This window comes from Rattus norvegicus, chromosome 3 (assembly GCF_021556685.1).
Source record: "Rattus norvegicus strain SHRSP/BbbUtx chromosome 3, alternate assembly SHRSP_T2T, whole genome shotgun sequence".
NCBI lineage: Eukaryota > Metazoa > Chordata > Mammalia > Rodentia > Muridae > Rattus > Rattus norvegicus.
Window position 1 is genome coordinate 45,765,997 of NC_141536.1, and position 16,160 is coordinate 45,782,156.

Below are 16,160 nucleotides of genomic sequence, written 5' to 3' on the forward strand. Positions count from 1 at the left end.
CTGATAACACCTCCACAAACATTTCCAGTAATATGAAGCTACTTTGCCTATTATAACAAAGTATATTACAGGTATACCATGCAATGCAACAGGACAATCAGTTATAGAAAAATCTAATCATAACTTAAAGAAGATGCTTAATAAACAGAAAGGGGGAATAAGAACTCCCAGAAATAGACTTAATACTGACTTATTAAGTTTAATTTGGCATTTGTTGAATGCCAAGGACAACAGTTATTGAAAGGCACTGGATGATACAAAAACAAAACAAAACAAAACAAAAAACAACCAAACCAAAACCAAAATCAAAGCAGAAAACAAACAAAAAATAAACCTGCTGATTTAATTAAATCAACCTGTATACTTTAAAGACATTTTAATATTGGAGTGGAAGTCAGGGAATGGTGCAGTTGGGGAGAGGTTTTGTCTAAAGATGTCTACATATATACATATATGAAGGTGGTCTGAGTGAAATTGCCAAATAACAGTGGAGATAAAGCTCATCATCAAATGAAGCTTTCAGTCCTGGAAATGTGTTACATTTTGTCAACTTGTCTGTTAAAGGAGCCCCATGGGAACCTTCAGACAACTCAGGTTATTGCCACAGCCATGTAGGATACATGAGTAAAAGGGTTTTAGAAACTTCCTCCATGGGTAAAGAGGGCCTTTGAGGCTAGGCATTGGGCACATGGGTCTCACATAAAGCCCTTGAAAGGCCATTTTGTAATGCTGTGGAGTTGAAGCCTGGCATTGCATTAGAAACTCTAAGCTGTTAGTGGTGCCAGAGCGGTGAGACATTTCCCAAGAACTGAAGACAGGGAGAAAAGCATGTTGGAATGAGTGAAGCTAGGAGGATAGAGCCTTTTAACTTCTCTGAAATCAGATATGGTGGTACAGAATTTGTAATTTGCCATGCTGGGGTTTGGTCCTGTATTTCTTCAGTGCCCTGATTCTTCCTTCTTGGAGTGTTGATGTATATACATTCTATGCCATTGTGTTGGAAGTGTATAGTTTGAGTTTTGATTTTATAATTAGGAGATTCTCTTCTATTTTAGAACAGATTTTGGACATTTAAATTTGATTGAAGATTATGGAGACTTTGAGTAGGACTAAGTGCATTTTGCATTATGATGTAGACATGAGCCTGTGAAGGCAAGGGAGTAGAATGTGATGCTTTCAATGAGAATGGTCACTGTAGGTTCATATGTCCCTGTATTTGGTCCCCTGTTGGTGAAACTATTTGGGGATGATTTGGAAGTATATCCTTGTTGGAGAAGGTGTGTTAGTGTGGGTAGGATTTGAGATTTCAAAAGGCTCATGTAATTCCCATTGCTCTCTTTCTGACTTGTGATTATTCAGCAAGATGTGAGGTTTTGACTGTTTCTTTAGTCCGATATTGTCTTAACCAATATCTTTTACTGTGAAGACACCATAACCATGGCAGTTTTTCGAAAGCATATAATTGAGAGCTTGTGTACAATTTCAGTGGTTTAAATTATCACAACAGGGAACAAAATGGCACATGGATGGAAGGAGTAGATGAAAGCTAAATCATGATCCACAGGCAGAGAGACAAAGAGAGAGGTAGGCACTGGGCATGGCTTGGGTTTTTGGTACATTGCAGCCTACTTCCAATGACACACTTCCTCCAACAAGGCCATACCTTCCATTTCATCTAATGCTTTCAAATATCGATGCTCCCTGAAGACTAAACTCAACTAAACTTTTTTTATACGATAACTGCTTGCCATGGGATGACTCATCAATATTTGCAAGGCAAGGTCACTTACAATGCCATGGAAGATGGAAAAAAATGAGTAGAAAACCTTATTTGCCAGACAGCAGACATTGACAGTAGACGGTGTATAGGTTGTAATATCTCCTTATGTAATAGTTTCTTTTATTTGCCAAATATAATGGCTATCTCAGAGGTTTACTGCCGAGTAAGTTCACCCTTCTAGTTCTTTCTGAATTCTGGTTGGCTGATTCAATTCAGCTGTTCTAACTCCAAGCTGACTGATTTAAACTGGCTTCTCTCAGCTCCTCATTGAATTGTTCTGCTTTGCCTCAAATTACGTCTAGCAATATGTTTTAATCTTCTGGCTCCTCATTCTCTGATTCATTCTGTCTTCACATGTGTCTAGCTTGTTTTAGCAGTAAAACTGCCCCAGTAAAAACCATCTCTAAACCACACAAACTGAATTGCCACAAACTCAACTCCATTGCACTGACTCCCAGTTCACCAAACACACACACACTCTCTCTCTCTGCCTCTCTGCCTCTCTCTCTGCCTCTCTCTCTCTCTCTCTCTCTCTCTCTCTCTCTCTCTCTCTGTGTGTGTGTATGTGTGTGTGTGTGTGTGTGTGTGTGTGTGTGTGTTTCTATGCTCCTTTTAGAAAGCTTCTATTTGGTTCTCATGAGGTTGGGCATATCCTATCCTGTCAAATCATTTTCTGATTCATTATTTTGTCTGTTCTTCAATTAAAGGCCAGTTTGAAACATTGCTGCTTCCTTCTACAAATTAACCTCACATACATTGGGATTAAAGGTATGTAAAAAGGTGTGCCTCTGTTGTTAGGACACAATGGCAATCAAAAGATTGGGAAAAGATCTTTACCAATCCTACAACAGATAGAGGCCTTATATCTAAAATATACAAAGAACTCAAGAAGTTAGACTGCAGGGAGACAAATAACCCTGTTAAAATGGGGTTCAGAGCTAAACAAAGAATTCACAGCTGAGGAATGCCGAATGGCTGAGAAACACCTAAAGAAATGTTCAACATCTTTAGTCATAAGGGAAATGCAAATCAAAACAACCCTGAGATTTCACCTCACACCAGTGAGAATGGCTAAGATCAAAAACTCAGGTGACAGCAGATGCTGGCAAGGATGCGGAAAAAGAGGAACACTCCTCCATTGTTGGTGGGATTGCAGACTGGTACAACCATTCTGGAAATCAGTCTGGAGGCTCCTCAGAAAATTGGACATTGAACTGCCTGAGGATCCAGCTATACCTCTCTTGGGCATATACCCAAAAGATGCCCCAACATATAAAAAAGACACGTGCTCCACTATGTTCATCGCAGCCTTATTTATAATAGCCAGAAGCTGGAAAGAACCCAGATGCCCTTCAACAGAGGAATGGATACAGAAAATGTGGTACATCTACACAATGGAATACTACTCAGCTATCAAAAACAATGACTTTATGAAATTCGTAGGCAAATGGTCGGAACTGGAAAATATCATCCTGAGTGAGCTAACCCAATCACAGAAAAACACACATGGCATTCACTCATCGATAAGTTGATATTAGCCCAAATGCTCGAATTACCCTAGATGCACAGAACACATGAAACTCAAGAGGGATGACCAAAATGTGAATGCTTCACTCCTTCTTTAAAAGGGGAACAAGAATACCCTTGGGAGGGAATAGGGAGGCAAAGTTTAGAACAGAGGCTGAAGGAACACCCATTCAGAGCCTGTCCCACATGTGGCCCATACATATACAGCCACCAAACTAGATAAGATGGATGAAGCAAAGTAGTGCAGGCTGACAGGAACCGGTTGTAGATTTCTCCTGAGAGACACAGCCAGAATACAGCAAATACATAGTCGAATGCCATTAGCAAACCACTGAACTGAGAACGGGACCCCTGTTGAAGGAATCAGAGAAAGGACTAAAAGAGCTTGAAGGGGCTCGAGACCCCATATGAACAACAATGCCAAGCAACCCGAGCTTCCAGGGACTAAGCCACTACCTAAAGACTATACATGGACTGACCCTGGACTCTAACCTCATAGGTAGCAATGAATAGCCTAGTAGGGGCACCAGTGGAAGGGGAAGCCATTGATCCTGCCAAGACTGAACCCCTGGTGAATGTGATTGTTGGGGGGAGGGCGGTAATGGGGGGAGGATGGGGAGGGGAACACCCGTAGAAAAGGGGGGAGGGATTAGGGGGATGTTGGCCCGGAAACTGGGAAAGGGAATAACAATCGAAATATAAATAAGAAATTCCCAAGTTAATAAAGATGGAAAAAAAGGGTGTGTCTGCATTCCATTCAGTGCAGCCATGTTACTGGATTAAAATTCTTCAATATTGTGTTCTTTCTGTTTAGGTTGAAAATCGTACAGAGTTTAATTAACCTTTACAATAGAAACAATTTTCAGTTTCACAAACTTAACAGTCTGAATGTTCTTATGAAGATCCATTGATACAACGATTCTTCTTAATTACAGTGTGATAATCTGTCCTTCAGCAAATGTTCATTTCAGCATCAAGATTTTCATTCTGCAAGTCTGATGATTTTTCCTTCTTCATCTAGTTTGTTGAACATTCCCATGCAGGAGGAGTCAGCTTTCTGTGTCATCTACATTGCTGTCTTAAAGTGTCTCTTCCTTTCTTGAGTTGTATCTTTCATGTGGAAGCTTCCCTTATTCAGATCAGATCTTTATTAATATTGATAGAACCCATATCACCTGTGGAAATATAGACAAAACCTCTTTCCTAATGCAACATGTTCCCTGACTTCCATTTTGATTTTAAAACATTTTTAAACTATACAGAGTGGTCTAATTTAGCAGTTTTTTCTACAGTACAGTGTCTTTCAGCTAATCTTATCCTCTCTTTTTGTTTATGGAAGTGCAATTAAATCTTTATAAATCTACACATTCATGAATTCTATAAATTCCATTCTTGGCTTTACACCAGCGATCTGGGATTCTCACCCATTTAACACAGAAATATCAAGCCATATTACATAAGCTGTCAATATATATATAGCTTCAGTTAAAATAGGTATCTATGAAGGAATATTAATCTGAACTCCCCATCTGAGAAAATAAAAATTAGCAGCTTAAATGGAAGCAGGGAGCACAAGGGAGGAAGTAGATGATAACAGAGCAGAGAGTCTACTTAAGAACAGTGCAGGGAGAGTTGAATGAGTTGGTAGTCTGCTGAGAGGTAGTGTAGTGGAGTTGAGTTTTTGGCAGTTGAGTTATTGGAGCTTAGAGGCAGTTTTTCAGAGAGATTGCAGAGATAACAAGCTAGACATGAATGAAGACAGGATAATCCAGAGAATGAGAAGGAGCCAGAAGGCTAGAACATATTGCTAGAGTTAGTTTGAGGCAAAGGAACGCAATTAAGTGAGGAGCTAGGAGAAGCCAGTCTGAATCAGTCAGCTTGGAGAGGAGTTTGAGCCAGAACAATTGAGTTGAACCAGCCAGCCAAAGTTCAGAAAGAACTAGACAGGGTGAGCTTATTCAGCCTAAGTCTCAGAGGTTGAAACATTCTAGGCTTAGATTAGATTGTACAGAGTCTAGAAGTTTACATGCCTAGGCCTAAGGATAGTTAGTAAAGAGAAACACTCTGGACTCAGTTGAAGCCATGCAGTCAGCCAGTTTAGGTATGGCTGGCTCACCCTATCCATTGAAGAAATAAAAGAGAAAGTTAAATTTACACTAACCATGCATATATATATATGCATATATATATATATATATATATATATATATATATATATATATATATATATATATATGAGTCTATGGGGGCTATTCTTATTTAAACCTCCACAACCATCATGGACCTTCTGACATGATAAACTAAATTAGACAGTTTCTTTTATTAGTTGCTTTGGTCGTAGTGTTTTATTGTGATAATGGGAAAATAACTAAGATAATGACAACTGCTTTCTGGTCCCATTTTCTTGAAACACTTTTAGGAATAATTTCACTCTAAAGTATTATGTATCTTTGAAGGTGAGGGATGTTTGTAGAGAACAAAGTATGTATCTTTTGTTAATCTTTTGTTTGGCTATCCTGTACTTTTTGACTTGGAATCGAGTCCTTTAATATTCATGACTATTGTTGAGAAATGATTTTATGCCATTTGTTTTCTTAGTTCTGTGTTCCATTATCCTGTCTTATCATCACTTATTTCCTCTCTGTTGCCTCTTATTCTACTTGATATGATGTATTTCTTCCAATATTCTCTGTAAGGCTAGCTTGGTGGTCATAGCATATTTTTTTTAATCATGGAAGCATCTTCTTTACCTTCAACTATTACAGAGATATAATTTTTGCCAATTAAAGTAGGCTGGGTTTGCATCTTTTATTTTATTTATTTTTATTTTTCTTATTTTTATTTTTTATTTTTTTAGAACTTACAGGACATTGCTCCAAGCTCTTTTATTTCAATTAAAAAAACAGCTTTTGTCTTGATGGACCTGCTCTTTATATGTGACTTTACTCTTTTCTCTTGCAGCTTTCAACATTCTTCTGTATGTTTAGTGTTTTTGCTATAATACAGCCCAAAGTGTTCGTGTATCTTGTCTATTTGATGTCATTTGTGCTTCTTTTACCTGGATGGGTATATCCCTACACTTGGGCAGTTTTCTTATGAATTTATTATAATACTGTCCATATCTTTGACCTAGAAATCCTTCCCCCTTTCTGTGCTTTTAGTTTATAGATTTATCTTTTCTCGATGTTCCAAGCTTTTTGCATACTTTTTTCTATGCTTAAAAACTTAAAAATAGTTAATTTTTATTATTTTATTTTAAGAAGTTATTTTCTTTGAATTATAAAATTCTTCTACCTTATCTTCAAGTCCTAATATATTGTTTTCTGCGTGATACATTCTGTTTGGTGAGATTTTTCTGTATTTTTATTATGCTTTTTGGATTTGTTTTTATTTCGAGTTTTATTTCAGTTTGTGTTTTCTTCATTATCCCTATCTCTTTATTCAATTCAATTTATAGCCTGAATTATTATTTTATTATAATTGTTTATTGTGGTAATTCCTCCTGGCTTCTATGGTTTCTTATTAGAAGCTCTGCCATTCAAATTGCTTTTTTTCTCTATGTAATGTATCTTAGCTGCTTGTAAGACCTTTTTCTTTGCCTTTACTTTTCAGAATTTTGATTATGGTATTGTGTTTTCTAGCATTCTCTAGAGGATTATATCAATTATATGAATGAAAAGGGAATTTATTAAAGTGACTTAAGGCTTTGTTATGGATAGTCTAATAATGGCTCCACTTTTCTCCTGACAGAAAAGTGAAGAATCTGGTAGTTGTTCAGTCCACAAAGCTGGTATTTCACTCCATCTTCAGTCTGCATCAGAGTCCTGAAAGACTAGGTTTTAATACCAGTAGTGGGATGGATAAACTTGTCAGTGAGAGTAGTTTCAAGTAGGCAAGAAGCAAAGCTCCTTTATTTCATGTTCTTTTGTATAGGCTGCTACCAGAAGTTTTGGGCTAGATTTGGAGTGGGTCTTCTCTCCTCATATTTGGATGCTTGGTCCTCAGTTGGTGGAAATTTGGGGAAGCATTAATAGGTGTGTCCTTGTTGGGGGAGGTGCGTCACAGGGTTGGGCTTTGATGTTTCAAAAGTTTACTCTGTTCTTAGTTCTCTTTCTCTGCCTCCAACCTTTGGATAAGATGTAAGCTCTCAGCTACTGCTCCAGTGACATGCTTACTTGCTGTCATGTTCCCTGCCATGATAGTCAGACTCACTCTCTGAAACTGAAACAAGGTGCCAAGTTAACTCTTTCATGTATAATTTGCCTTGTTAATGGTGTATTGTCACAGTAATAGAAAAGATATTAAGACTTCTAGTCAGTCTTTGGTTGGTTTTTGGATACATTATGATTTAGGGTTTTTACTTTTTATTCCTTGGATATTGATATATTCATATTGATTTTGGATATCTGAGTATTTTGATATTTGCTTTGCATAATATTCATGGTTTTTAGTTGTGCTTAGCATGGGGAAGAGGAAAAATATTGAATACCATCTTTTAATGTTTCAAAGTAGAACAAAATAAAAATTTATTATTGGGGCTAAGAGTTTTTGGACAAAAATGAAATTCTGGCCCACGTGCTGAGAATAAGAGACTGTTGAATTCCCAGTCCTAATTAGAAATCCGTATCATCTCTTCTAAGGGCCAGGGAGGATCATGGAAGAGGTGGATGGGAAGACTTTAGTAGCTGGAGGAAGGAAAGGAATATTATGGAATGTTGTCTTTCTGACATGACACGGCCATTGCTTTCTAAAACGCTTAGCTAAGATTGCCTGCACATGATCTGCACATGATTGTGCCCATCAACATTTAGTCATGAAGTGAGGGAGTAAGGTAGGGTTCAGGAGATCCAGCCTCTGTCCAAAGATTTATAGGCAGTTAATGCCAGGGGAAAGTCTTCTGATGCCCTCCCATGTTCCTGTGTGTCTATAGGCAGTTAATGGCTGCTGGGGGTACAGCCATGATAAATTTCCCATAGCTGTTACTAACCTCTTGCTAGTATTTCTACAAGTAACCTTAAAAGATAGAAGATTGTTGAGCAAAATAAAACCAAACCAAATCATGAAAACGGAAGTACAACAGGGACTAGCTGGGAAGAAGAATAGAATCAATCGAAGTGTGGAGGGGAAGTGACAGGGAGTGATAGGGATGAATATAATCAAAATATATTTTATGCATCTGTGAAACTTTCATAATAAAATCTAGGATTATTTATACTAATACATGCCAATAAAACCAAAAATGAGAATGGGGTATTTTTCAAGACAGAGGAAAGAAAAACCAAGGAAACAGGTTTTATCAATAATTTTTCAAAAATGAAAGAAAAATAAATTTGAATCTTGATTGAATATTTGCTTATTCTCCAAGCACTTGGCAAACATACATAATGTAACGCTATAGCTGGCAGTGTGATTAGGATTAGGAACTCGAGGATAAGCACGATTACCGTTTTTTCTTAGTTCAATATCTAATAAGCAAATATTTACAACATCATAGGGTCAGTCAGTCTCAGAGAGTTTAGTTAATGAGAAGAAATGCAATTGAAAAGAATGGTTTGTTGAAAAGCAGAGTAGCGTAAAAATTGTGCTTATGAAAAATGGCAAGATTGGTACAAAAAAAGAGTAAGGAGTTCATATGGTGAACAGCAGAAGATTAGGCCAAAAATACCTTTGAGTGATGCTACACTATGGAGGCATTTTATACTTTCAGCAAGCAATGTAAAGTAATGAAAAAGGAATCCTAAAATGACTTGAATTAACACTAAAAAACACACTTTGAGCAAATATGAGAAGTATAGTGATATGAATGGTGTATGTATGAAATGTCACAATTAAACCATTAACTTGTATGCAACTAAAAAATTAATGAAAAGGAGAAGGAAATGAGAAAATGAATGAAAAGGCCCCAAATGGTTTGTTTTTTTAATTTGTATCTATATGCATTCTTTAATTTTTGTTTCTATGTGTTGTAAGACTTACTTCTTTGCCTTCATCTGTCTTTTCTATCTTTTATTAAATGATCATCTGTGGTAAGACTGGGGAAGGCAGGGGCTCTTGACATGGTTCAGTGGATGGAGGCATTTGCCATCAAACCTCTCTGTTTGAATTCAATCCCTGGAATATACGTGGTAGAAGAGAACATATTTGGGTTGTCTTTTGATCTCCACAGGCACACTGAAGTATGCCTCCTCTCTCAAATAAGTAAATAAATATTACAGCAAAAGTAAACAGGAGAATATTGTTTGCTTAAATATGTAGAGTTAGTAGATAGAATTGTAGATAGATAGAACAGACACACAGTGAACTCAGAAACTATTATTTCATATCTGCTTTCATAAATTGCGTCCTCACTAATTGTTAGTATTGGGTGTTTAGATATAGTATCAGCTATCTAGTGTGCTGCTACCCTCTTCACTACTCTAGGTGACTAATCAATAGTGTTGTGTTATTTTTAAAGAATCTAATAGAGTTATACACGTATGAAGGCATATTAATTTTAGGAAACAAACCAGTTCACATTCATCTTGGAAAATGGGAATGTATGATTCTAGCTCATTATGTTAGATAAATGTATTTTATCATGCCAAATGTTCAATTGCTTTTTCATGCTTTCTTACCTCATTATCTGCTTTTATGGCCACTTTCTGTGTTTCTTAGTATATTTCATTCATATTTTAAATATTCCCTTCTTCTATAATACCTTATGATTTCTTAATGTATTGCTATATTTTTAAGAAGCTCATATATAATAACACTTTATTTTTATGCTGTCTAAATCTTTTATTTAAAGACATCTGGTATGTTTGGCTCAGTGGACAAAATATGACAGTGCTGAAAAGTAGTATTAGCAATTCTTATGACTTTCTACATATTTTAAGATGTTTATGGCAGAAATTATATACTGTGGTAGATGGAACAGCAGACTAAGGAAAAACATTTATCATTAATATGCTCCTGCTTACTTGTTTGTAAGTTTGAAAAAGCCAGGGATTTTTTTTGATATCTTAAATATATGCATAATAGGAATGGTGAGATTTTAAACATAATTCTACCTGTCATCAAGAAAGTTTCTCTTTGCAACAGATGGACACCACACATAGAAAGCTACAGCCAATAAAAGATGCATTGTGGAGCCTAGTCCCAATGGACACATCTACAAAGCACTCTAACACTTAAGGCTTAGGAATCATTATGGAAGAGGGGGCGAGAAGGAAGATTTTAGGAGCCAAAGTATCAGGGAATTTGTGGTATTGTAAATAATAATAAGTATTGTATTATCTGTGTGATTGTATCTCTTAATAAAATCAAAGGTACATTCATTAAAATCTCATGAAAATGATTGTGGAAATATGTCCTGACACCAGTGGATTTACCAACATATTCGGGAAAGGCCTGTGAGGCCTTAGCCCTACACAAGGAGCTATAGACAACAGAGGAAAGCTGTGAGTTGGAGAGACGGGCTTCCCCAGGGAAGGGCAAACCAATCTGTTTCCAGTGCTAAATAATCAAGTTTTAAAAACATACATACAACTAACATTATATGGGTTGAACAGGTTATATTTAGAAATATATATGTATATACATATTAAGAATGTAATAAAATTAGTGGGAAAAGTAACCATGAATTTGGAGGATTGCAGGGAAGAGGATAAGGGAGAACTTTGAGGGAGGGAATGGAGTACTATTGTAATTATAATCTCAAAACATAAAGTAAAAATGTACGATATGTGGCTTATTTAGAAGAGACCCCTATATGATTAGTAGCAACTTTTTGTTTGAGCTCCTTTATGGATTATAAAAAATATGAAAACTAACACTGAGCTGAATTTTTGTGTGTGTATGCCATGCATGCGCTTGTCTGTGTGGTTGTCCATGTATGTTTGGAAGCTTGAGGTCAATGTTGGGTGTCTTCCTCTATTTCTTTCCACCTTACTATGAGACAGGGTCTGGAGCCTACTGGTTGGTAAGTCTGGCTGACTATTGAGTTAATAGTCAATTTCTTTTCTCCACTCCCAGCAGTGGGATCACAGATACATGCACATATGAATTTTACAGTTTTCATGTGGGTGATGAAGCTCTGAATTCAGCTCTTTATACGTTCTTGGTAGAAACCTTATCAACTCAATAATCTCCTTAGTCCCTGAACTTTTACTCAACTAACAATGTCTTAGATATTAAAATATTTTAGTTATTAAAGCTGAATTATATGTAGAGATGATGTGGCAGTTAAACCAGTATTGGCAAAGAACCTCAATTTATTTCCCAGCACCCATGGTGGGAACATCACTAGCATCTGCAACTTCAGGTCCAGGTATTTGATGCCCTTGACTGGATTCTTTGAGCATCTATACTTACATGCATGTATACACACATGTGCACACACACACACACACACACACACACACACATACACGCACACACACACACAGAAACAGACATCTTTGAAATTCAAGTAGTGGCCTAGGGATGTAGGCTATTGGTAGAGTGTTTGCCTGGCATGTACAAGAACCTGGATTTAATCTCCAGTATCATAAAACACACACACACATTCACACACACACACACACACACACACATACACACACACAGAGTCACATACAAACACACACACACACACACACTCACACACACCAAAAACATAACTCCCTCCTTCTAAAAATATTGTTAGTTATCCAATTAATCCTGAGTTCGTATTAATCTAAGTTTGAAAAAAAATTGTTAGAAAATGGCAACTGGATTTCTGCTTATACTTTTAATTCAGAAGTATTAATTGATTGAGTAATAATTCTGGGAAACTATAATAATGAATGAATGCTATTGTATGAGGCACAAACAAGAACCAGGTTATATTTTGCTAGTCAAGCTTGTATATAATGTTCTCTACTAGATGACAATATTCCAATTCAAATGATTAGAACAGTGATAACTTATTAGTGATTTGTTTAAACTTTGGAAGCCTTCATGTGGTTTTGATGAGGTTAAGATAAAAAAACTTGTACCCAAAAAATCTAATTCACTCATATATGCATGCTTCTGGTGAGTTCCTGGATTTGTAGAGTAATTCATTATAAATGGAGAACTGCTTTTAAATGGTAATATTTTTCATTTACTGCACATTGGATACCACTGAGATATATATGTTTTTTATTTAAGTCACAATGATGGTTCAGACAGACTGGATGACAGGATAACCCATGATCATTGGAAGTTTTTCAGGTGGTACTTTTTTTTTAAGGTTGAAGTGATTTTAAAATGGCACATGCTTAGTAGGGGTGCATGAGAAGAGGGATGCTGGGTTTTTATTTTATTCACATTATGCATGCCAAGTATATTTTTCTTTCCTCAAAAAGTGGTACTATCTTTATTCCGTCTTTAAATCTGTTGCCTTTCTAAGCATAATACCAAAGGCAAAACTCATGAAGAAAAAAGTGATAGATTTACTATAAAAATTTAAATCTTCTGTTTGCCAAAGTTCAATATAAACAAAAGTGAATGATAACTGACAATTGGGAAAAATGATGTAATACCTACAGTGAACCAGGGACCCAAACCCTGGGAACCACTCAGTTCAGAAGAGCAGCACTGTGCACAGGACATATTTTTGTCTGTAGACCTAAGACTGTAATTATGCTTGTTGTTCAGATAAATAGAGTCTTTTACTCAGTAATGAATTATACACTTGGCACTTGTTGGATTGTCTGACTCTAGAAACAATGTTATTAACCTGTAAACCATATTTGCGAACAATCCTATAGATTGAAAGATTTATACCAAGTATTGATAATGATGTTCTCTAACTGAGAGTATTAAGCTTTTGGTTTTACTTTTCTAAATTTTGACAGCAAAGACAGTATAGAGTTTCTTCAAGTATTCTTTTGTTATGCTAAAGTTTTAAATGCATCAGTAGATATTTGAAAAAAAAATGTGACTTTTCCCCTTTTCATTCCTAATGAATGGGCACACAGTGGATAATTACCTTGTTTTTAAAGTGGCCAGTAGTTAGTATGTTATTTTTAGGTCAGCATGAATGATATTTTATTTATAATTTATTTGTGAAAATTTTCTGGGCTCATTTGTTATGCAAATTGTGTTTTTCTTTCTTTAATTTTTCACATTTATATTTAACATCTGTTTGTGATTGTTTCTGCTGTATTTTTGCCCCCCCCATTTATTCTCTTCTAACACAGTTTCTAGTGTTCATCTTTTTTTTCCCCTACATAAATGAAAATTTTGCCATTCTACTGGCATGGAACTTTTTGTGAAAATATCTATTATATAACTCAACTCTTCATAATTCGTTTAATTTCATTATTTGTTTACTACCTTTCATTGTTACATTTTGTTTTGTGTAAATATTGGACCTTTTAGTTATGTTCTTGTTTTTGATTGTTTGGAAGTTTTCCTTTTGAGAAAATAGTCCCTCTCTCCTCTGATTTCAGTCAGTTTATATTTGGAAGCATGGCACAGTTCTAGATGATTCAATCTGAGAAAGAACTAAAAAAGATCACTGGCAGTCATTTCTCCCAAGTGAAGCTCCAATAGGTGTCTAGACAGAGTTTTCTGTCTCTGTTCTGTGCATCATGAAGAGCAAACTAGGCAGGGATCACAGAACTTGAACTAATGGCATTATATTATAAGAAAATAGATATTCTGAAGCTGCAGTGCATGGCTGAATTATGACAAGTTTTGGTGTTTTGATTTGTTGCAGTTCTAGGATGTGAACACTGAGTGGCACTAAAGCCTAGGTCACAGATGAAATATTAATCCAAATTTTAAGATTCAGGGGTCTATTGATAGGTAAAATGACTTTGGAAAGTACAAGTGGAATTTCTCAAAAGTACTTTGAGCATAAATAAAGAAGAGATAAATGTTAGTTTGACGAGCAGCATTTTGGGGAACTGGAATCTAGCCACCTTAACTCCTGTCTGCAATTTGTTGGAGGGGCAAAAGGCAATCTGCTTTGAAACATCAAAGACAGCCTCTTTATATTTGTCCCTGAGTATGTCCCATTCTCTTCCTATTTTTGAGGAGGAAGAATACATTCTTAGAAAAGGTCTACAGCTAGAACGAACTTAAAAGTATATGGAATTAGAAATGCTTCTATGCTTATATTTGCCACTACACAGTAAATATTACTTCTAGAATCAATGTCAAACCTAAAAGACTAGTTCTGTGTGTTTGTAAATTTTTCTGAATTTGGTAGTTTCCAATGGAATTGAAATACAATTAGAAATTGGTTTTGGAATTTCGGTTCTTTTAGAAGAAAAAAAAGATCTGTAAGTTTTGCTAGTTCTCTGAACTTAAACAAACAAACAACAAAACCAAAAAAGAAAGAAGGAGAGAGAGAGAGAGAGAGAGAGAGAGAGAGAGAGAGAGAGAGAGAGAGAGAGAGAGAGAGAGCGCACACATACTGGAGAGAGCTGAACAGTTAGAGGCATTTGCCATCAAGTCTGATTACTGGACCCTCAAGACTGCCCTTCATGTATGCAATTGCTTGTGCTCTCTCTCTCTCTCTCTCTCTCTCTCTCACACACACACACACACACACACACACACACACACACATGTACATGCTTTCCTGTGTCCTTTAGATCATTCTTTCCACGCACTCATTCCCCCCACCAGCTCCTTTTTCTTCCGTCCACACCATACTTCTGCACATAGTGCTTCTTTTTCATTTCTAGGTGTTTTATTACCTTTCCTACCAAACTCACTCAAAGCCTTTTATTTCCCATCTCATAGACCTCTTTCTCGTTTTTTTTTTGTCCTCTGTCAACACTTTTTTTTTTTTTGGCTAGGCAAGCGCTCTACCACTGAGCTAAATCCCCAACCCCCCTCTGTCAACACTTAAAAATACAACTTTAACATTTAGAAACCAGAATTAGCCTGTGAAATGAAACATGAGGTAGTTGTCTATTTTAATCTGAATATAATAGTTTCTAATTCTATACATTATTTTGAAATTTTCTCATTTTTTCTTTATATTTATCCCCTTGGGTTTATCAGCCACCTTTTCATTATCCATTCATTTGTTGATAGACAACAGAAATGATTCCATTTTCTGTTGTCAAAAGAGAAGCAATAACTATGGATGTGCAAGTATCTCTAGGATGCAGAATCATTTGCGCAAGTACCAGGAGTGGTACAGCTGGGTCTCTCTTTAGTGTAATGAGCCTCCACACTGATTTCTACAGTGACTGTAAATTTTACTATCCCACCAATAATGATTAGGGATTCCTTCTTTTCAACATCTTTGCCAATATTTGTTGTAATTTTCTTTCTTGATTCTGACTGGGATGAGATGGAATCTCAAAGTAACTTGAATTTTCATTTCCTAGATAAGCAAAACTGTTGGATACTTAAGAAATTATGCATTGGCCATTTGTGTTTCAGGTACTAACTCCATTTGCAAATTCTTGGAGTTATTTCTTGTGTCACTAAAGTTCTAATTATTGACTATATTTGTGGCCTATAACCTAAAGTGTTTTCTCCATGTGTTCTTTTAGTGGTCTCAGTGTTTCATGCTTTAAAATAAGATATTTAATTCAGTTTGAATTGATGTTTTTGTGTGTGAAGGCTGAGAGATATGAAGCGAATTTAATTCTCTTGTAGGTATATACCCATTTTTCAGGCTCTGTTTTGCCCAATATGATGGTTTGCATATGCTTGACCCAGGGAGTGGTACTATTAGAAGGTATGGCCTTACTGGAAAAAATTTCCTGAACAAAACACCAATGGCTTATGCTCTAAGATCAAGAATCGACAAATGGGATCTCATAAAACTGCAAAGCTTCTGTAAGGCAAAGGACACTGTGGTTAGGACAAAACGGCAACCAACAGATTGGGAAAAGATCTT